Source organism: Polypterus senegalus, chromosome 6 (assembly GCF_016835505.1).
Source record: "Polypterus senegalus isolate Bchr_013 chromosome 6, ASM1683550v1, whole genome shotgun sequence".
In the NCBI taxonomy this organism is placed as follows: Eukaryota; Metazoa; Chordata; class Cladistia; order Polypteriformes; family Polypteridae; genus Polypterus; species Polypterus senegalus.
The window spans coordinates 30,258,314-30,282,817 of record NC_053159.1 but is presented as its reverse complement, the minus strand read 5'-3'; the positions used below and the strand labels follow the sequence as shown (position 1 = coordinate 30,282,817).

Genomic DNA, 24,504 nt, shown 5'->3' with positions numbered 1-24,504 from the left:
AGCAGTTCTATGTGGTGAACTCCTGTTCCTAATCTACAGTAGTTATGTGTCAGCTGTGCATGTGAGCAGATAAAAGCACATTTATATATTTGCACAGAGCACAGTGACATATTAAACTTATGCTTACATTTCCATGTGCTTTCTGGCAATCTCGATCTGTTGTTGGTTTTTGTTTTTTAACAGTGACTTTCTCCTTGCCACTCTGTCATAAAGCTATGACTGCTGGAGCCCCCGGGCAACAGTTGCTGCCTGCCCAGTACCTCCTATCTCAGCCTACTGGAGCATTTAGCCCCATTGAAGTTCTCATAGGTCTCTAGGTGACCTCCCTCACTAGTCATCTTCTTACACGGTCACTCAATTTTTGTGGATGGCCTGCTCTGGTAGGTTTCCAGCTGTGCCACACCATTTACCATTTCTTAGTGATTCATTTAACTGGACTGGATATTTTTTTGTCTCTATCCACCTGACTTGTGCTTTTCAATCCCCTTTTCCCGGAGTTGCTCAAAGTGATTTTTTGTCTTCACTGTGCAGGTTAAGTAACCACACTGACTCGCCACAAGATGGCCCTTCCCAACAAGGACCTTTAATATGACTATCAACTGAAACCAGACACAGGTGAACTCCAATGAACTAATTCTGTCACATCTAAAGCCAATTGGCTGCCCTATTGGTGATTTAGGGGTGTCACTTTAAAGGGGGTGGAAACTTATTTAATCAAATATTTTGTGCTTTATATTTATAATTAACTAGTCATGTGCGCCCAACTACGTTGCACGTGTTAAAGTTGTCTGTGAAGGGCTCCCTGTTTAAACGCGGCTGACATTCGTGAACTCTGCCCTTCGTCGCACAGCATTATGATTTTTTTTGGTTCAAAATTTCAAAAGAAAACCCTTGGACATTGATTCGATAGGAACAGCCTACTCGGAATCACTGTCCGAATAGTAATCATGTGGTGGTGTAGGAGTATTTCTGCTTCCGTCCGTTCACAGTCCGTCTCGTTTTCACGACGCTATCGTTTCCTCTCACAATGTCTTCTCAACCTTTCTCCAATCTCGCAGGTTGCTTTGTGGCAATCCAAAGAGTAAGGCAATATACACTGAGCAATGGTTATAAAAGGGAGACACATAGGTATCCAGGCTCTTTAAAGCATAAATAGGGATCACTTCACTGACATCTGAGCAAGCCACGGTACAACTGTGAGATGCGCAGCACTCGCAGGCTACAATGTAACAATAATAATTTCCGGAACGTGCTGCTACGTTGTCATTCATTTTACCCACTGTCTTTCTTTCATTCATATGTTACATAGGCACGTACCTTTTGTCTTCGGCGATCTCATTCTCTAACCAGGCCTCAGGAGCTAACCAGCGTAACACTGTCCACCACCCCTTTCGTTATTCCAGCACATTGTTGACATCCGTGAGTAACAACAACGTACTAAACTGGAAGGTGGCCTACGCATGCGTGGAATTCGCGGACAAACAAAGATCAAGATCTTAATGAAGATCTCTTTAGTTAATTTAAAGCACAACAATTTGTTTAGTTTGAATGTCTGTGTTTTGAGGTGTGACTGGAGTACTACAGTCTTCAGTAGTATAAGCCTGGTGGAGATTCTTAATGCAATGTCTATGTTTTAGCTGTCTCTCTACTGTAATCTAGTGCTTCTTCTTCTAATTCATTCGCGGACAAAGATCAAGATCCTAATGAAGATTATATATAGAGATTTAGACCACCCTGCAGAGATCTGTTTTCATTTTGACATTACAGAGTCTTTTTCTGTTTATCAGTGTCAAATTAAATCCACTGTGGTTCAGTGTTGTTAATAATAAAATGTAAAAACTTCCAAGGACATGAATACCTGTTGTAGGCAGCATGTTTTAGTTGGTAGGTGTAGCTGGTATGGTTTCTATTAAAGCCTTTTGGGAGGAGAAGGACAGGAATGCATTTCTCTCTGCTTTCATAAAGAAAAGTCAACATCACTTTGGAAACGAAACAGTTGAACGTCAAGAAGGCAAAATGAGCTGCTGGGAATCTTCTTATATAATATGCTACCGTGGCTGTCCGTTTGTCTGTTCAGGATTTTAATCACCTGTAGCTCACTATTGACCTGAAATTTAATACACATATACTACATGAAGTCTACTATCCGCTTTTGTGGTGATGATTGACCTCCAAGGTTATTCTTCTTTTTATTTTTATTGTATTTTATTGTAGAATCAACTCTTGGCAGCGGTCAGCAGGGCAGCCGTGCACCATTCTCATTGCTACCACCTTCGCCATCACTTCCCCTATCTCTTCATATCTCAAATCATTCTTGAGGCAGATTGAAGACTTGAGTGCCAGCTTAAGTGAAAATTAAGGAAAACATATTAAGTAATTGCAACACAAACACTGACTTAATCAGTTTTAACGCAGAAAGATGCTGACAAAAGAAGAGAAGAAGTGGGCCGCTAGGGTGAAGAAAAGAAGAGCTGCTCAGGAAGCAGCAAGCGTATCAACCTCATGAATGCTAAACGTACAGAGAAAGAGGATGAAGACTAGGAAGGCTCAAGTCAAGTGTATTCGTGCAGTGCGCCATTACTGGTATCAAATAAATGGTAATCCTTCTTGAGTTAATTTGGATGTGTGGTAACATCAGTGACTTATGTGTTGCAGTGTAATGGCTTACGGAAAGTGAAAGCTACAAAATAGATATGCAAATAACAAAGCATGGCTGAAACATTGTTTCTAATATTCTTTTAACTGGAATTAGCTTTGACATGTTTTCATATCACTCCTACTATACACTCACATCTGATGTCAGCCAAGGACACACTTTTATCAGGACATCGTATTACTATTTAAAACCCAGAATCATGTAATCGGTTAAAAGCAACATAGGAGTCCACATTAAAAAAACAAATCAGTCATATCCTGTTTTTGTAGTCTGAATGAAATGGAAAAAAGAAAACAAATAACTGCCAGAGAGAGAAAGGAAAAAGCCCATTTGCAAATAATATCTGGTAGTTTAATGCTAAGGTCTACAAAACAGTAGTTAGACCAGCTATGTTATATGGGCTGGAAACGGTGGCACTGACCAGAAAGCAGGAGACAGAGCTGGAGGTGGCAGAGTTAAAGATACTAAGATTTGCACTGAGTGTGACGAGGATGAACAGGATTAGAAATTAGGACATTAGAGGGTCAGATCAAGTTGGACAATTGGGAGACAAAGTCAGAGTGGCGAGATTGCATTGGTTTGGACATGTGCAGAGGAGAGATGCTGGGTATATTGGGAGAAGGGTGCTAGGGATGGAGCTGCTAGGAAACAGGAAAAGAGGAAGGACTAAGAGAAGGTTTATGGATGTGGTGAGAGAGGACATGCAGGTGATGGGTGTGACAGAGCAAGATGACGAGGACAGGAAGATATGGAAAAATATGATCCATTGTGGCGACCGTTTCAGAAGCAGCCAGAAGAAGAAGAAGAAAAAGCAGAAGCAAAAGAAGAAGAGGAAGAAGAAAAAGAAGAAGAAGTTTAATGCTAGGAATGTGTGCCTGTCTTGGAGAAATATACAAGGACAAGATGAATACAGCAGATTTTAGAAACACTATTAAAAGTGAATGAAGGATAGGTAGTGGAGAACAACACAGATGAACAATGAAGAAGAAGAGAAGTTCTAACTTTAGTCATTTTGAACAAATTACATCTGAGCTGAAAGATCAGAGGATTTGGAAAATTCTCGAGGGCATGAAAAGGGCAATGGGAAAAAACTCATACTGGCACAGACAGTGTTTTGGGGGGGTGGTGGTGGTGGTAGGCAAAAGAGCAACCAGCCCCACCAATCTTTGAGCAATGCTAGAGAAATGTCTCAATGGTAAAAATGAATTAAAAGGTCCATATTTGCTACAGGCTACTAAAGCAACATCCAGCCTGATGGTCAAAGTGACTCAATTGCAATTTTTAGGCCAACATCCAATTGTTCCATTTGACTTTGCAAATGAATTCTGCAAGTGTTTCAAAACCAATATGACTATGTATTGATACTGTCACACATGTGCACCTTGGGGACAGCTTAAAGGCTCTGATAGTGGTAATTCTTTGCCAATGCACAGGGTGGCACTGCATTCTAATGCCTCTTCCTCCCTATACAGACTGGATGATTGACAACCTCACCACCTCTGACATCACTTCCGGATGCTGTCCCCCTGCACCCACCTCTTCCTGTCTGACTGGTATTTAACTGGAAGTGTCACCATCTTTGATAGTCTAAGCTATGACGTTCTTATTGGCGTTTGTTACATTTTTTTTTTTGCTGGAAAGCTACATTTATTTTTGCCTTATATTATACAGGGTTGCATTGTTGCCCCAACTCTTTTATCTTTGTCTTGTGCTCTTTTACAATATCTACCCTGAATTTGCAAAATTAACAAAAATGAATTAATCAGGCAGATATATAACAGCTTATAATGGCAGCAGCTCACAGATGCACCGAGTGGAAGCATCACTGCTGGATCTACACATAGAAACCTGTGAACACGAGAGAGGAACCACTCAACTAGACATTTCCTGGAAGTCTCATTGTATGATATCATTGACATCACTTTATAAAACAGCATGACAGATCTTTAGCATACAAAACTGGAGAAAATCAATTTGAGAACATTAGTGTTTCTCACTGTTTTATGACTGCCCAGCAAGGACACCTTAATAATGGAAGGAATGGGAGAGAGTGTGCATAGGGCTTTAACTCTCCTATAATGCTAGATGGCAACCCCACTGGATGCTGCAGCTCCATGAATCCTCACATGGGTTCATGGGAGATGGAGTCCCATTGGCACCGCCAGAGGTTGCTGCAGGAACTGGGGAGCCCTACTTTGTTGGCCTCCTGCCACAGCCAGAAGTGCTTCCGGACCACGCTAACAGGCTACCAGAAGTACTCCCGGGCGTCACATAAAAGAAGTCAACTGCCTTTAATCCAGGAGCCAGTGTTGGGAGAGAGAAAACGACAGTTGCTGGGAGGAGAGAAGGCATAGAGAGGTGCTGAAAAGAAAGACAAAGAGATAAGAAAGGGCTGTGTGCTGCTTTATTATTATATTGTGTTGACTGTGGTAGGAAACACTTGTGAGGGAAGAGTTTCCCACAACCAAATAAAAGCCTGTGTTTGTGCTGGACTTGTGTCTGTGTTTGTCTGTGTCGGGTTGGGAGGCTGGAGCGACCCCTTCAGGCCTCATAATGTTTGGAGAATCCACCGCCTTTGACCCAGTTCTAATAAGAAACCAACTGACAAGTAAAACACCCTTAAGGAATGGGAGAACAAAACAGGGAAAGGGTAGAACCACAGCCATAGCTCCGGCTTAACCATGATGTATTGCTGGACATGTAGTGTACCAGTTACAGTGCTAATTTTATCTTTAACTACTAAGATATAATCAACATTTTATTACTCAGGGAAGGGCACCACCACAAACAACTAACAAGTAATAAACATTTAACAGATAACTCTGCTTCAGGTACAGACTGTGCTAAATCAGAAATGACATTCCAAGCATGTATACTTACTTTATGCGTGATGAAAAGCTCAGGGGGAACCGGTTAGAATTAGTGACTGTGCGGCTCTGTATAGAAAAAAAGAGAGAAGTAATTAGTATTGTCAAAAAATGTTTCTAGAGAGCTCATATTGCAAGTATTTTACAGAGGGAAGTGCAATTTGAATACAAACCAGTTGCGCAAGATACTTCATCTTGAGAGAGCATCTGTCAGTCATCAGAAGATTGTCTGTTTTAAATAAGAACACCATAGCCGCAATTGCTCTGTAATCACCAAATCTCCAGGGAGGTATCCCTAACTAAATGTTTTCTTTGAAGGATCACAGTGTCAGTTCAACACCACATTAGCTTAACTCACGAGGTCTTCAAGTATCCTGTGCCTTTTGGCTTTCGATGCAACCAATTAACATACTTACGGCTCATGGCTGCCACAAATAGTGGCATTGGTTCATTTGATGACTTAATTTTGTTCTCAGTGTGAAGGGACTTTACACAAGTGGGATTATACAGATTTTAATTGTTTCAAAAATGTATTATCCTTAAACCTCAAATCCATTTTGTAAAAGTAAATTAAACTAAATGGTGCTGAGTCAAAGTTTCTTCCAATGGTTATTGTTTTTCTTACTTTTGAATCAATCAGTATCTGATAATGAATTAAATGCATGTTGTTGTCACCTTTATTTTAAATAGATCAGTAGATTTTAGAAAGCACGGCTCAGATTGAATTCTCAACAAGAAAATGAGACTTGGTAAAGTAAAGATCTCTGATGATGTGACAAAATATCTCACAAAAGCAAAGCAGATGCCAGATGTTGTCTTCTTTACTCTGGGAATTGAAGAAACAAGAAGCATGGACTATAAATAAGTGACAGGAGGTGTCTAATTGGTGGCAAAGCTACCCTGTAGGCCCCAAGGACAAGGACTGAGCACAAGTGACGGTCTCATTATTGTTGGAGCCCTCGTCCGTCTTGAAAGGCATCAACTAGTCTGAAAGGAATGCAATTCTCTCCTAGAGTATAAGGAAAGAAGGGAGGTGAGGGGGCTAAGCGGGCTAGTCAGACTGAGCAAGAGAGTTAGTGAGAGCGAGCGTAATGTATGCACAGTTTCTCTGATACCGGTCCCAGGGGCTCCATTTACACCAGACACATCTAATTAGCTTATCATTGTTTACATGTGTCTATCATATGGCACTTCACAGAGCTAATGAGGATCATAATCACCTGAGCACAGAGCAGCCAATCAGCAGCCTCTTGTGACACAGGAAATTAAATGTGCATTATTCTAATCTACAATTTGGTTTGCTTCTAGGCTGCAAAAAAGGACTATAATAAGCTATTCAAAAATATCAATTTTGCTTTTATGCTTTGTAGCAGTATGCTTTTTTACTATCTAAAGTGGCATATTTTTTTCTTTCAACAGGAAAAGAATCAGTAAGAAAAGAAAAAAATGAAGGATGCAATATATTTCTTTGGATTAAAACTGAATTTCTGCACTCTACATTCCATCATCTTATTTAGGGGATATTTTTTTCATTTATGCCATATTTAGTCAGGCATGCTTTGAGTTATTTTGCTATTACACACCACACTGATCTCTGTGGTACATCTGGCAGGATATTTGTTCAATTTCTGTTACTCGCGTGTTAAGGGAAAAAAAAAAAACACAGCTGCTTCCACCATATAAACCAAGACAAACGGTCAGTTTTCTACTACTGAACACTAACTCGGCTCATATCAGCCTCATTTGCAAACTAAAAATGCGTGTTTGAGAGCTATCAGCTTCCTGCTTTTGACGAACGAATGCTTTTTTCTGTCTTTGCCATTCTTCTCTTTCTTCTGTAGGAACTCAGTGTTCAGGAATCAGACACATTTAGGGGATACTATTGAACATTTCATTCTCAAATTTTCAAACAATCAAGTAATGAATGCTTTATGATAACTGAGAAGAAGGAGCCAGGAAGAACCAAAAGATATATGTCACAAAAGGAACAGGCAAAAAAAAAAACATGGCCAAGGAACACGTTAGGGTTAATAGTATAAGGATGAAGAAGAGAATTGAATATAAGACTGAAAAAATCAAGTCACCGTCAAAAATCATGTTACACAAAGGTCCTACCAGTAACCATGGAAGCAGATGACTTGAAAAAAGTGATAGATGATGTTTGAGATGGTGACATAATAGACACAGTAACACAGGAATGGCTTGAGGTCTTTGAGAATAACATTGAAAAAATAGATGGAACCATTCAAAACAAATACAGTATGACTGATACAAACACTGCATAAATATAATCTTCAATACGATATTATTCATCATTGTCGTCCAACCCTGTTACTTTCTGCAAAAATTATGACGCGTTCCCAAGTATTATTTCATTATCCTGTTACCTCTCATAAATAGACTTGATTACTTCAGTAGGTGTTTCATTATTTAACTTGGATTGAAAGTCTACCATTTTCCAGTCTCTTGATTTATTTAGCTGAGCCTGAACTTATATACTCCTCACACTACAGTTTTTTTTATTATTATGTTCTGTAATCTGTCCAAAAAATGACAAAATGGAGGCCCAAGACTCCCAAATCTAGGCCAGGCTTAAAGGAGTACTCCACCTAAGAAGGATATTTTATGTAAATGTTACTTACCCACACGTGTTTCATAGTGATTGTCGTGATTTCATATGATTTTATGTCCTCAGATGGTGCCAGTGTTTCGTTTTGTCATTAAGCCCACTTCCAGTATTGCTAAGGGCGTGGCCTCTGTGGTTCAGAGTGATGCGTAATAAACGCAACGGGATAAAAGGATGGCTATGAGTGCAAATCCTGCCGATACCAAATCTGTGAAATATTGAAACTTTATCTTTGTGGTCTTTTACTGTGTGTACTTTCAGTTTTGATCCTTTTGCTCTCTCAACCACAATTGTCTCTTCTATTAGGATTCGGTTTCGTTTTGCTTTATAGCCTTTTTTTTTATTTGTTTTGTTTTTAAGCATATCTCCTCGTTTTTGTTCCAAAAGTTTAACTGCTAGTTCGCAGACTTTTTTTTAATTTTCAATGTTTTAATGCTGAAAGGAGGTACGAAAGTTTATAATTCAATGGTCATGGAAGGTGATCAACACAGGGCAACATCAAACCATATCACAATGTACTTAAAAAATACCATTTAACTCATGTCGCATAATCCGCATGCAAAGTCATTCCTTTGTTTGCTCAGAATGTCACAAACAAATATTTTTTTAATTGCATATGTTTATGCAGAACAAGAAAAAAGTTCATCATATAATGAAACCTAACCGTCACCGATGCCTCACAACAGCAAACAACATGAAAAAACACCACAAAAAAAAGAAAATAAATTCTCATGTTACTCGTGTTGCATAATCCACATGTCCGTTATTCAGTCAAATGCTCCTAATATGCAAAAAGTCTGCTGCTTTTGCTAAATTATTATTAACATTTACTTCCAGAAAAAGCAGCATGCTTTGAAAACAGTACAACACATTCTCACAAATGTGTGCTTTTGGATTGAAGACAGAGCTCTGGACCAATGAATGTGGGGGAGAGGCGGGTCTTCAATATAGATGCCTGTTCATGCACATTTGTGTACGTTCCTTCCTCCTCATGACAGCGTTCTGGAAGTATCTTACTTAAAAATATTTTAGTGAAAATATTTGTATGGGACACCGTGAGCAAACGAATAGATGACTTTGCATGTGGATTATACGACACGAATAACATGAGATTTAATATTGTTTTCTATTGTCCAGTGTTGGTCACCTACTGTGAACATTGAATCTTAAACTTTCTTACCTGCTTTATGCTTGAAAACGTGAGGTTAAAATTTTTTCTCAGCCATCACTAATAAGGCAGACGGGGTAAGTAACATTTAAACAAAATATCTTTTTCAGGTGGAATATTCCTTTATGGCCTGCTGTTCAAAAGTGTCTTTCCCTTTGATTTTAAAGTAGGCTACAGCCTAAGCAGGCACACATGGGGAAAGCACAGCAACAAATCAAAGTATTAATATATATAGAGAGAAAAACTCACGGCTTAATGCAAAAAATAATAAAGAATTATTATAAAGAATAAAGGAAGAGGCAAATAAACCTATGGCTAAAAGGCAACCAAGGACAAACAAAGCCAAACCTACAAACCAGAAATCAGAAATAAAACAAACAAAGAAAAGATGAAAATTCACAAAAAGCCACGAAAAACAAGTACAAGAAATCTAAAGGACACAACCAGGCACCTAGGCTTTCACAGGTAGAGGGGAGGCCTTGTCCCCAGAACTCAGTTTTGAAGAGACACATAACCAGTCACATAAGCATAACAAATAAACAACCTTAACCCTAACCCTAATTCAACATAAAAAAAAAACTAAAAAAACCAAAAAGCAATCATTTACATGTAAACTCTAATACAAAGCTTGGACATCAGAAGCTGTGCACTGTCATCTTAAACAGGGATGGCAGAATAAGGTCAAGCCGTGCCCCTGTGACCAGTAACAGGCATTGATCTAATGAAGAATATGGCCTCAAGCAGGAGAAATAAACAGAAAATGAAGACACCCGAGGGAAACTAGTCACAAGATGGCACCAAAATGATGTCATTGTCATAACAAGAGAATATTCCAGCAACTGGAAAAACAAATTACACAAACCTGAAATGGCTGAAAATGAGTTCCAGAGGTTTAAAGGGCAAAACGGGAATCCCAACTTTCCCAATATTAAGTATGTAAGATTATAATTAATGTTATGAAAGTAAAAAATAAAATCTTTTGAGAAGCTTACATAATGGGCTCTCTCTTGTTTCTGAAAGCACTTATGTGTCATCTTCCTCTGCACGACACTTCTGGGTTTAACTACAGTTGTGCTTGAAAGTTTGTGAACCCTTTAGAATTTTCTATATTTCTTAGGTCATATATAAATATGACCTAAAACATCATCAGATTTTCACTCAAGTCCTAAAAGTAGATAAAGAGAAACCAGTTAAAAAATGAGACAAAAATATTATACTTGGTCATTTATTTATTGAGGAAAATGATCGACTGATTTCCCCAAGTCCAGGGCCCCAGTTCTGTGCCTTGCTTCCTGGGCCTCCTGTCCTCGCTCTCCAGCTCAGTCCGCTTCCTCCCGACTTCCACCAATGACTGGAGGGACCTAAATAAGGCTCCCGGATGAGCCCCAGGTGTTCCGTCCTTAGCCACGCCCCAGCGTGGCGGAAGTGTCGGCTGTCTTCCTGGCAGCTCTCCGGTGCCACACAAAGTCTTCCCCAAGCACTTCCTGGTGTGGCGGAAGTGCCGGGCTCCCGGATAATTAGGCACGGGCGCCGCCTGGCGGTGGCCACGGGTCCCTACAGGGCTGGGCTTCAAGCCCTGTACCCGAGGCCCCTGCCTAACCAGGACGGACGCCCCACTCTGTCTGGAGGAGGCACTCGCCTCCTCCGGTCCTCCAAGCGCCCCGCCGGGCTCCAGCCCCGACCGCAAACGGATAAACCGCATCGGGCGCCGCCTGGCGGTGACCATATTACATATTTGTGAGAGGCTTAAGTATTTTAACCTCTAGGATTAGCAGTTAGTTTGAAGGTGAAATTCGAGTCCGGTGTTTTCAATCAAGGTGTTTTCAATCAATGGGATGACAATCAGGTGTGAGTGGGCACCCTGTGTGATTTAAAGAATAGGATCGATCAAAGTCTGCTCTTCACAACACATGTTTGTGGAAGTGTATCATTGCACGAACAAAGGAGATTTCTGAGGACCTCAAAAAAAGAGTTTTTGATGCTCATCAGGCTGGGAAAGGTTACAAAACCATCTCTAAAGAGTTATCCACAGTCAGACAGATGGTGTACAAATGGAGGAAATTCAAGACCATTGTTACCCTCCCCAGGAGTGGTCGATCAACAAAGATCACTCCAAGAGCAAGGCGTGTAATAGTCGGTGAGGTCACAAAGGACCCCAGGGTAACTTCTAAGCAACTGAAGGCCTTTCTCACATTGGCTAATGTTCATGTTCATGAGTCCACCATCAGGAGAACACTAAACAACAATGGTGTGCATGGCAGGGCTGCAAGGAGAAAGCCAATGCTCACCAAAAAAAAACATTGCTGCTCGTCTGCAGTTTGCTAAAAAACACGTGGACAACCAGAAGGCTATTGGAAGAATGTTTTGTGGGCGGATGAGACCAAAATAGAACTTTTTTGGTTAAAATGAAAAGTGTTATGTTTGGAGAAAGGAAAACACTGCATTCCAGCATAAGAACCTTATCCCATCTGTGAAACATGGTGGTGGTAGTATCATGGTTTGGGCCTGTTTTGCTGCATCTGAGCCAGGATGGCTTGCCTTCATTGATGGAACAATGAATTCTGTCCATGAACTGAATCTCAAGAGGAGGTGGGTCATGCAGCAAGACAACGTCCCAAAGCAAACAATTCGTTCTACCAAAGAATGATTAAATAAGAACAAAGTTAATGTTTTGGAATGGCCAACTCAAAGTCCTGACCTTAATCCAATCGAAATGTTGTAGAAGGACCTGAAGCGAGCAGTTAATGTGAGGAAACCCACCAACATCCCAGAGTTGAAGCTGTTCTGTACGGAGGAATAGGCTAAAATTCCTCCAAGCCAGTGTGCAGGAATGATCAAAAGTTACTAGAAACGTTTAGTTGCAGTTATTGCTGCAAAGGGGGTCACACCAAATACCAAAAGCAAAGGTTCACATACATTTGCCACTCACAAATATGTAAAATTCGATCATTTTCCTTAATAAATAAATGACCAAGTATAATATTTTGTCTCATTTGTTTAACTGGTTTCTCTTTGTCTACTTTTAGGACTTGAGTGAAAATCTGATGATGTTTTAGGTCATATTTATGCAGAAATATAGAAAATTCTAAAGGGTTCACAAACTTTCAAGCACAACTGTATTTATGAATTGAAGTTTAGCCTCACAGTGCAACCATCTCAAAGAATGCCCCATCAGAACAGTTTGGTGCCGTGATGTTGCGTGCCATTACTAATAACATTTGGATGCTTGTTTGATGTAGTCTGACTGTCTGAAGGTATGTGGGACAACCACTCTTGACAACATTCTATGGCCGGCTTGTCTGTTCTCAAATGAAACAATACCTGACCACACGCAGCTCAGTGCTGAAGTCATGTCCGCCCTGACTCTAATGGAGCACGATTCGCACTTAATGAGATAAAACACACAATGTGCTCCACACTCACCATTAACCACTTCTTTTCTGCATTAACAGTTGATTGTACACCTTTTAAGTCCTACATGACTCAAGGTGATGACTCCCGCCTGCTTATGTCACTCATGGCTGAGGTTTAACCATTTACTACCAAAGTACAGCTCAGTTCTGATCTAATAATTGTTCCTTTGTTCTGGTTTTGAAGCCTTTTCTGAGAAGTCGCCTTTTATTGTTTGCAAATTTCATGTAGATTGGATGAACAATTTGGAGCAAAACTATTTTTTGCCAAAGTGTAATAATATTACATATAATAATAAGTGTTTATTTATTAAAATAAAAACTAGCCTTTTTAACCAATAGTCCAAGTCTTGCTTCTTTTAGATTATTTCTATTTGTAAATTAACATCACCAAAATCTCAATGAACAACTGTTTGTCAACAGAAGCACTTACAGTGCACTTTACTTGAAAAACAAAATGGTGAAATATGTCATTTTGAAGCCACAACAGGCCTTGTACATACTATATACTTAACACTGAACAAAACAAAGCAGGAAGTCATGTTGTACACAGACATCCATTGGTCTCCATGTGTGGCGAGGAAGCAAAAGAAAGCTGCTCTCAGCAAGCCAATTAGAACTTTGAAAGACTTTGATTTGTAAATGCAGGATTGGAGTGCCACAGCATGACCACGCATATCTCCTTAATATTTTTTTGGTTTCTCCTAGTCAACAATGGGATCAGAAAGAAATAAAATGAACGTATTTTTTGTGTCCTGCTTCTTAGATGTTTCACCTGAGACAAAATATGCCAGCAGTCATACAAGTGTCTCCTCTTGAGTTTCAGCAGAAAGTTCAGAAAAGTCACACAATGGGCTCAGATTTTCCAAGTAGTGTCCTGACATCTTTTTGCAGTGTGAGGTTTCTGAACTCTTTTAAGGACCCCCAAATAGGACAGCAGTCTGAAGCGCGCTTGCCATGTCTGTGGAGGACTGCTTCTCCGTTGCCGAGACCACCATAGGTTCGCAGCACAGCAGCAGAGCACAGCAGAAACAACTACAAGCCAAATGAAAACGCGCTGTACGCACCTGTCGCCGATGAGTGATGCAAGGGACATTATAAATGCAGGGAACAGTATAACTTGGCCACTGACGTGGCCCCGACTATGCCTGTTTGTTGGGTCTGTGTAATAAGAGAGTGGTAGATAAATAAATAACCTGCTGTTCCTGTTTCAAGTTGAATAAAGCTGGTTTTTGTTGAAGTACATAGACTCAGCCTCATGTTTTGGGGTACAAGACAGTGACTCACGCGTCATAGCAGTTTGAAAGTATTTGCATTGCGTGCTCATGAATATAATATGTGATGTATGGAAAGTAGTTGGTGTTAATAAAGCACTTTACTATGATTAAAAAATAATAGCCCTTACTTCGGAATAATACTATTACCTGCTCTAACTTATATTGCTGTGCTCTACTTAGATCATAGTCATTCAAGAAACTAAGGCAGGCAGTGTGGCATAGCGGTCAAGACTGTGGAGTTCAAAGTCAGAGGTTGTGGATTCAAATACTCTTAACGGACACTAAAAGGTCACTTCATCTGCCTGTATTCCAATTGGAAAAACAAAAGAAATATAACCAATTGTATGTCAAATGTTGTTAATCACATTAGATAAAGGCATCAGTCTAATAATAAGTAAAATAATTCAGACAGTAGGCTTTGCGTCCTAGAAGCCAAGTTACATAAAGTTACAAGTCATAAAACAGGTCATTACAATAGCAATTGTCAAGAAGAATCCAAAATTAAGTGCTTTCCAACAAATGATTTTCCCCTCACATTCCCAAAGATAATGGGTGATCGTAAGTTGGGCCAGACAGCGTGTGTGGGTGAATGGGCCTTGTGACGGACTGGTACCCTGTCCACATCTGTTTCTGAGTTTGTGCTGTTTGGAAAGGCCCCAGCTTTCGTTTATCCTGAATTATTTTAAGTGGGTGTAAGAATGTCATATCATGTTAGTCTACTTTACAGATATTTTCTGCTGACCAGAAGTGACTAAATCTCACTGCATCAAAGAGACTCATTTTGTACCGTAATGTAAAGAACAAATTAAACGTTTCACCCCAACCCCAAATATAAACAGCACTTGTTGCTACTCCTAAAATACCTAGAAATGTCATACAGGCATACAGCACAGCAGGGATTCCCAGCGAGTGTGACAAAGAGGAAGGCTTGCCAAAATTGAGAGAGGTGTGTTTTCCAAACTTTATTGTGGTGCAATCAATGTCTTGCACTGTGCCATCATTTGTAGGTCATTTATTAGTTAGCACTCTTGTTCTATGATATAAAAAGAATCAAGCATTGCATGCGCAATTGTGTCCTGTAAGAAATGAGCTGCAGAAATACGTGTTCTCATGGGTGTCTTGCTGTGGTCGGAGTGTTAGCTTTTTTTAAGAAAATGGAATTTGGACCTTGCAATGATCTGTAGATAAAGGTGAGGTCTAGTACTGAGCAAGCCCTGCCTGACGTTGAAACGCTGATGATTTCAAAAGTGGATTGAATTGGATGTAACACCTGCTGCTTACACTCAGCCTGTCTCTCCTGCTGGCGGTCCTGGCAGTAGCGCAGCCATTTTAAATGTGCGGCACATCTGTTTTGGAACTGCAGTGCAGGTATTACCGGGGATACAAAGCTTATCGATTGTGTTTCACTAATTAGCAGCATGCTGCCCCACCTGTTGCTCCATGGGGGGTCCCCAATCCTCCAAACCCCTTGATCGTTAATTGTGTTTCATTTCCTCGTGGCGTTTAATGTCATGCAGGACACCCAAAGCCCCAGATCATCAACCAAGTGTCTAAACTTCACTTGGGACACATTTACAAGATTATAGAAATTTATAAAGGAAAATTGCTCAATTTATATTTACATTTTTTGCACTCATTATTTTAAGTCAATTTGTTCACCCACAGTTACTGTATCAAGTTAAGTCAAGTTGGGAGGCATTGTGGTGTTATGGGTCCACAGCTTGTGGAGAAAAGGCCATTGATTTTAAATAAATAATCACCGCACCCGAGGCGGCTTCGTGAGGGGGTGTTGTTAGCGAGCAGCGGGCAGTCGTCGATGTGGGCGTTTCTCACCGTGTGCACAGGTGAGGAACTGCCCACATTCGTGATTGCTCCCGTGGCTAATGCTGCAGCTGTGATGGCCCCTCACGTTTTTAAAAAGAAGCGCGAGTCGGTTGGGGAGAAGAAGAAAGAAATGTTCGGGAATAGAGAAAGAAACGATCGGAGAGAGAAAGGAAAGGAGAGGACGGAGGTTACCGGGAGCAGGAGAGGAAGCAGGTCGGTGAGAGGGAGAGAGCGAAGAAGCGGCGGACGTGCGGCGAATGAGCGCTCGTGGACAGCTGCATGGAAGCTGGGTGTTAGGCCGACACCCACGTGTTTGTGTTGATGTCGCTCCCGCTGAGCGAGCAGGTAGCGGGAGTGACCAAGGTGAAAGCGACGAGCCGCAGAAGGCCGCAGAAAGGCAGCGGAAGTCGGGAGGCTTGGAGTGGCAGTCCTTGGTGTGAGCGTCCTGGAGACCAAGGAGTCCAAGTCTCGAGGCTGGGATGAGAGCCAAACCGAAGCCAGGGATCGGGAGGTCTCCAGTCTTGCGTGTGTTTGAGGAGGGCAGCTGTAGAGAGCGTCTTGCCTGCTGCTTGGCCCATACGGGATAAGCAGGTGAGACGCATACAGAAAAGCACCGGATTTGTTTTTTGTTTTAAAGACTGCTTCCAGGAGAAGATTTTAACCTTCGTTTTTAAAGGATTGTTGTGTTTCTATTTATTGGTTTTTACGTTCGTTTTATGGATTATTTATTTAATGAATATGAAGATCTGCACTATTTATGAACACTTGTTTTGTTGGTTTTTAATAAAAGCACTTTTGCACTTTCTACCTTCCCCTTGCTCAGTAATTTGCCTCCATTGACTAGCTCACTCGGTTACATTATCGACGGTGTTGGGTTCAAGGGTTCCCAAACATCAAAGGGAGTGTGGAGCCTGAACCCACATCGTCACAGGCATGCACTGGTACAGTGTGTTGCCGCACCCACTATACAACAAAACAACTCAGGATCCTGGTTTGCAACCCCCCATTCATACACGCGATGTAACCATATAGCAAGACAGGAAGCACCAGGACTCTAAAGACTTGGACCTTCGTCCTTTTGCATAGATATCGGGAGTGCCACACACCCCTATCCAGCAACCTCATGACGCCCCATGCCCTCCCAATCTGTCTACTGACTTCACAGGAAGAGTCACCAGAGACATGAATTCTCTCCGCAGAGAGACACACTGCTGATGGCTGTGCCCAAGAGGTCATTAAAGGCCTGGATCTTGGTTTTTATCTAGGACACTTGCAAGCCCAGACAATCACACTCCTCGCTCAGTCTCTCGAGCGTCCCAATCAGAGCCTCCATTGACTCCACAAAGATCACAGCATCGTCAGCAAAGTCAAGATCTGTGAATCTTTCTTCACCAAAAGATGCCCCACAGCCACTGGACCCCACGACCTTGACCAACACCCAGTCCATACAAGCACTGAACAGATTAGGAGCAAAACACCACTGACGAAACCCAGAATCAACTGGTAAAAAAGCAGAGGTCCTGCCTCCACTCTGCACAGCACTCACACTACCAGTGTACAGGCCGGCCATGATCCACCACCAACCTCGAGGGGATCCTGCAAACCATCAGGATGTCTCACAGGGCAGCTCAATCAACTGAGTCGAATGCTTTGCGAAAATAGACAAAGGCTGCAAGAAACTCTGTTGGTATTCGCGTTTATACTCCTTAAGAACCCTCAGTGCCAGTATACAGTTGATGGTAGACTTCTTAGGCGTAAAACCAGACTGTTCTGGTCGCTGGTAGGTGAGCAAGTGATCACAGATCCTATTGAGGACGACCCTAGCAAGGACCTTACCCGGCACCGAGAGCAGTGTTATCCCCCTGTAGTTGCTGCAATCCAGGCAATCACCCTTACTTTTCCAGATAGGGACGACAAGTCTCGTTTTCCAGTCAGTTGGGATGATGCCAGTCCCTCAAATGGAAGCAAAGATTGCTTGCAATGCCAGGAGAACAGCCAGAGTTACTGTATGTGGTTCAAAAACTAAAAATTTCACTTCTCATCTTCAAATCTGTTATTACCTTTGTAGCGGGTGCGAACATAAATCAAACATTTTCCAGGGCTGTTGGAACCACTGCAGTGTGATACATTATTGAAATGTAAAACTGGAGGATCATCCTTAACCATGCATGGTATAATTATTCTTACGTTTAAACCCAATGTTTATGCTGTAAATTACATCCCTTACACATAATAAAAGGTAGAAGCATGACAGATGTGTGGTTTTTGAATAAACATTTGCTTTGACAGTCATTCAGCTAAAGCATAACAAATCAAAAATATGTCCAAGCACTGCCAGTGCCATTAGCTCTTTCACGCATGGATAATTGTAAATTGCAGCAGCAGTGTCACACCTCGGCTTGTTACCTCTTGTCTAAAGTCTCATTCAGGAATGCATGAAATCAGACTTTTAACACTTTCAAACCAACCTTTGGGTTACAGCAGAGATACCACAGGGCAGAACATGTGGACCTGCGTCTGCCAGCTGCACTCATTTAGCATTTGTTTAGAACATCAAGACAAATGGAAAAGGGAACTTACACAGCAGTAGTCATTCAATTTAGAATACGGTGTATCCAAACAGTTTGACAAATGTTAAGGTCACAAGAAATGATTTCATTACACAGACAGCTTATCAAGATTTGGCCCTCTGACATGACGCCCGCAATTCTTCACAACAATCACATCCTTGAGGAAAACAAAGCACTAAGATGTGTGCATTTAATTCTGCGGTCTCCAGCCATGTTGCTCAGATTCTGTGGTTCACCCTCAAGATCCCACACATTCCATCATGTCAGAAGACAGAGCTATGTGAATTATGACTTCCACCGCTGACATCTGTTAGTCCTGTGCAGAAGATTATGGACAGGCATGTACAGAGTTATGGTTTAAATTTGGGGATTAACACTTCTGTCAGAATAGATACTGAAAGCTGAATATAATATAAATGTAGACAAAGAAGTGTGCTAATATGAGATCACGGGAATTTGGCCTTCCTGAACTAATCATCCCAGTCTATATTGGGCACTTACTGAGCACAGATTGAGAAGGAAGATGAAGAATATAGATAATGAAAATGAAGACCATTTTACAATTTGAGCAATAAAATACAGTCTCAACAGTCTCACAGACCAGTTTTACTAGCAGAGAGTATTTTGTCAGAGTGGACTTGTCTACTACGTTCTCAATTTCAGTTGTTGTTATAAAGTCACGAGTACCAAGGATAAAATGCATGGGATGAGCAGGTGGCATTGGCATCAATCATCACTCAAGTCTAAATGCTGGTTTAATTTTTACGTCTAATATGTTTGTTCTAATGTCTCACCAGAAGCATTATGCTCACTGTTATATTTTGCTAGGGGATTCACCCCTTGCTCGCTTTGATCACCATGCACTTCTCTGCTGCTCGCGTTGTGTAGAGGAGGGCTGAACACACCCCAAGGAGACGTGGTCTCTCCTCCGAAACCCACTCTTAAACGGTGATACAATGGGAAACAAAAAGTTTTTTTTTAACCTCCTCTTTGCTCGATCAGCTGTTGGATTGCTGCAGCGGCAGCTGCTGCTGCTGCTGCCGCTGTGCCACGTGATCTGCATCTCGTGCGGTGCGTCGAACATTTAAAAGCCTGTACAGCAGCTGTCCTGCTCTTTGACTTTTATTTCCGGCCCCAGGCGTGATTTAATCTCTTGGCACAAAGTCTCGTCTCGCAGGATGCGATTTCTTGATATTTTTTAGTTTATAATTTAAAAATGGAATAAGAATCTGAAAATCTAACAACATCACATTAAAGTCCGATAAATTCTGAAAAGAATGATAGTAAACATTTATATGTAAGTTTTAAAATAAGCCCGAATTAAAGCGTGACAAAAAACGTGACATAAAAACGTCACATAAAATCGTTACACTTTTAGGCTTAGGACTTTATATAGAGAGAGTAGATTTATTTGTTTTAAGTTTATGCTTGATGGCTGTTTAATTTGTTATGTGCTTTAATGCTATGTCATGGTCTCTCTATAAAACCTGCTGACAAACCAAATTTGCATTTTGAGACAACAAAATTGAATTGAAGTGAAGTGAAGGCACTCCTCAAGCATGCATGGTGGACCTAATATGAAAACACAGACTACAAAGATTAGACATTACGCTCTGTGACCGACCACAAGGGGACGTCAGAGAGCCCCAAACCACAGACACAGTAGTGGCTTTCGCATTGCCACACTCCCATAAAGCTGTGACTGGTGACGCACTAGTTGTATGTAGAGTCTCTCAAATCGCAGCCGCTGTACCCTGTAACTCCTTCAGGGTTCTCATGGGTGTCTTGGTGGTATCTCCCTCACTAGTCTTCATGGCCTGCTCTTGGCAGATTCACAGCTGTGCCGCACTATTTCCATTTCTTCATAAATGACTCAACTGAACTCCTAGAGAAGTTCATTGACGCATGAGTCCCTGTCTTGCACCCTAAAAACGGGTCTCAACACTTTAGCAAAACCTGCTTTATTCTACTTGGAACAGGAACAGAAAAGTCAGTTATTGCAGCAGGATCTACCTCTCCTAAACACAGACACAGCAAACGGGCAGTGTCGGGCCCAGGTCAGTGGCCAAGTTATACTGTTCCCTGCATTTATAATTCTCCTTCCATTACCCATCAGCGACAGGCACTTATAGCGTGACTGCGATTGGCTTGTATTTTTTTCCACAAGCAGCCATCCACAGACATGGCAGTTGCACTTTGGTGAGTCTTCCCGTTGGGGGGTCCAAAAGAGTTCAAAAACTTCACAATATATATATTGTGGAGCCCTACTTTGTTGGGTATCTGCCAAACTCGGAAGTGTTTCCAGACCACACTAATGGGCCACCAGAAGTACCCCTGGGTGTAGCTTAAAAGAAGCCCACTATCTTCATTCTAGGAGCCAGAGTTGGGAGGAAAGTGACAAAGCTTGATGGGGGTGGAGGTGGACAGAGGCAGAGAGAGGGAAAGAGAGAGAGAGACAGACACAAAGACAAAGAAGATAAAGTATTGCAGTGGGCTGGTCGCTGCTCTATTGCTGTACTTGTGCTGTGATAAATGACTGGCAAGAGTTTCCCATAATAAAAAACCTGTTTGTGTTGCTGAACTTGTCTGCATCAGTCTGTGTCAGGTTTGGGGAGCTAGAGTGGCCCCTGTATGCCACAATACATTATGTATATGAATAAATACATATATAAGTGGTGTGTAATGAAGAAAATAATTCTAAAATGAGATATTTGTCTGAATTATTGTCTAATGTGTTTTGAATTAATACAAACTGGTGGCAGACACTACATTTGGAGAAAACAATCTCTTAATCAGTGCCAGCTAGGGGACCTATTGAGGGTCTGCCCATGCAAGGATTTTTGATGTTTGTGGAGAAGATGCTTGGTTTAAAATGACCTTAAGGTGGACACATTTTTAAAATAAAATGTTTTTTAAAGAGAAGTACGTGTGAAAGAACAGCAAGTAGGAGAAATGCAGGAGGTGTAAAAATCAAAAGACACCATTCATTTTCCACCAAGGTTTTGACATTGGTTGAGGGTTGTCTGTTCACTCTGCTTTGTCAAATGTTAAACATTAACATTACCTAACCTTACAACAACGCTCCAAAAGAACAAACATTCCTCACATTCTTTGAATCTGGAAACACCCGCAACCATTTTTATTTCAAACATAGTTCAACAAATCTGCACCTAACTTCTGCTAACAGAAGATGAAACAAGTGCTACATGGTAATGACTGATTATGCCACTGTGGCACATGCTGATGACAATTTCTGATAGGAATGCAGTGGTTCAAAGCTGTTTGGAGTGTTCAACTGTAAAGGCTTCAACACTTGTAAAGGCCCTGTCACACTGCACAACTTTTCTTGTGATTTCCAGCCACAGACTTTGTGTACATAGTTTTGGCTTGTTGGGAACAGACTATGAGGACCACCTATCGTGCAGTCTGACATCCCCAGTGAGTCAGTCAGAACAGTCAGTGACTTGGGCCCCAACACCATCAAACAGGACAATTACAGAGCCAAGACTGCATCTAAACCCCTGAAGCCTTCATACAGGCACCAGCACTGGCTGTCATAATGTGGCGTGAGTTCACAAAACTTTGAAAATATGAACCTAAGCTGAAAAGACTTTGAATATGTCATCCACTGTGATTCCTAGTCTTGTGATCTGACATCCTCAAGGCACCAAGATCCAGCAACTGTGGTAGTGAAGTTTGACATCTTCTCCAAAGTAGACATTGCACAATATGCCGCCTGCTTAGAGTACTTGACTACATGAATTTTACAAATGAAACAGACTATTAATGATGTGAATAAATAAACCACAAAAATATTTGTAGTTTTTTGGGTGATCAAGCACTTTATTAAGGATTAGGTATGTCACTCATGTTTTTCTGTTTAGATATTGATCATAAGTATCTATTAACAGTCTGCGTGTCATAAAACATTAATATGTTAGAACAGTAATACCTCAGTTAATGAATCAACAAAGCTCCTTTATAACAAAATCAGCATAAAATATGCTATGGAGCCTGTACAAGCTGGAGTGTGTAAAGCTCTGAGGAAGCCGTTGTGCAACATCCCTGCATAGAACTCTCATTCCTATTATGCATACCGTAGAACACAAACTTATTATACTTGAGTGCTTAGTTACTGTAGTTTCTTTAATACTGTTTCTAATGTAACATGTCTAATGTACCCAGCATGCTTCTAAAATGTGATATATTTAGAAACTAAAAAACAGCTTATAAGCATGACAAAAGCTGGAGACAGGAAATGACATGCAGCAGAATTATTAGAGTTAGCACCTGGCCATTAAAGGGACTGATGCAGAGCATGGAAGACAACATACAGATTGTTAGCCCATACCTGTAAACAATTAGAAGGTGCTTCTCCATTGCTAATATCTACTGTCCCAGGAACATCCTCACCAGCGAATCTCTTTTAGGGTCGGTTCATGGAATCTGGGAAAGTGAGACCGGCAGTGCTGCCCATAACTGTGAGTGTGTCATGTGAGGTGGCAGATGAGAGTGCTTGGAGCCTTATGGAAGGGTTAGTAGAAGATCAGGGATGTGGCAGTATTGCTGGAGGGCAGTCAAGGAATTAGATGGCAATTTTGGCTTCAGAATAAACAACAATGCCACCACACCCAATTCCCAGGCTGTTAGAATACGTATCATTATTCCTCTTACAGTACATCTACCTCCAGTCATGAAATTTCTTACAATGAATTAAAGTCATGGAACTGCGGTATTATTATTGTCTTTTTAACATGCTATTTAACAATGAAAAATGTTTCATGAGTCTTATTTTTAACAATTTATTATTCTTCGTAGCATAGACAATAATAATAATATATACAGGCTGTGTAGCACACGTGCGTAGAGGGAGGCTGCTTAAAGGTTCAGTTAATGGTCATTTCCCACCGGAGCACAAGGGGGGTGCCGTTGACTAAAAACGTATCTCTTCCTTCCTGTGCAGACTGCAAGATCGATGGCTTGAACACCCTTGATGTTATTTCTGGTGTCCGTCTGCCTGGACCTGCCTCTTCCTGCCAGAAGTCCTTATCAACGGGAACTCCATAACTTTGAATAGTTTGTTTTAGAGACTCAAGTCTGCAAAGATGTTTTTCTTTTCTTTTAACGAGTTTATAACTGGCGTTCTCTTTGAAATACAAGGTTTGCCTAAGGGTGTCCCAACTCTTCACAGTTGTGTGTGTTCTTTCTTGCAGCTCCTAATAGCTACTTTATAATTCGTATAAAATGTGTTTTTATCTTTTATTGAAATAATAAAACCTACTGACACTTAGCAAACAACACAAGATAGCATTCTCAAACATGCCAAATCCAAATTAGGGTTCTGGGGGTGTCCGGGACCCCAACTTTGTCAGCATCAGGAACAAAGCCAATAAAGCAGAAACCAATCCTAGATGGTGTGTCAATCCATCATATGGTGCACTCATTCATGCATTCACACACGGCCAATTTGGACTGACCAGTCAACCTGATCTGTTTCATTTTTGGGATTGTGGGAGATAAAATCAATCACCTGGAGAAAAAACAACTTAGGAAACAAAGAAACCAACAGAGGAAGCACAGAGGGTTATGATGCAACCCTAACAGAATTGACTGATGCTAAAAATGGTGTTCCACAGCGGTGACTGCATTGCCACTGCTATTTTTAATATTTATAAATGATTTGAGTAGGGATAAAACCAACAAGCTGGTTAACTTTGCTGATGATACTAAGCTAGGTTGATTGGCAGATAATCTCAAATCCGCCGAGTCATTACAGAGGGACTTGGACAGCACATAGGCTTGGGCAGATTTAAGTAAGTAAAAGTAAGTAAAAGTATTACATGTAGAAAGTAGTGATGAGCGAGCATTGCCGGGCTCGCTTTATTGTGCCAAACTTGGCGAACTGCATTAAAGTCAACGAGGAAGGATTAACTGAACTAGATCTGATTGGATTATAATGGTGCAGTCGCCTTTTAAATTGTCCCTAAAGGTTAGGGAAATGTCTGCCAACTATACTGGACCAATTATTGGTGCCAAAAAGGTGACATGAGCTGTGTGGCAGCAATGCCAACCACTGTACCTCTGTGCCTGCCTGATATCAAAGAAG

General features: G+C 41.1%; 1 protein-coding gene across 1 annotated transcript in view; it reads right to left on the bottom strand.

Moving 5' to 3' along the window:
• Nucleotides 1-24,504, bottom strand: part of ece1 (endothelin converting enzyme 1) — a 336,078-nt gene that overhangs the window by 251,054 nt on the left and 60,520 nt on the right. Inside the window, exon 2 of the mRNA XM_039755712.1 lies at nucleotides 5,537-5,592. The gene's annotated coding sequence lies outside the window, so the exon portion shown is untranslated. The remainder of the gene's footprint in view (nucleotides 1-5,536; nucleotides 5,593-24,504) is intronic.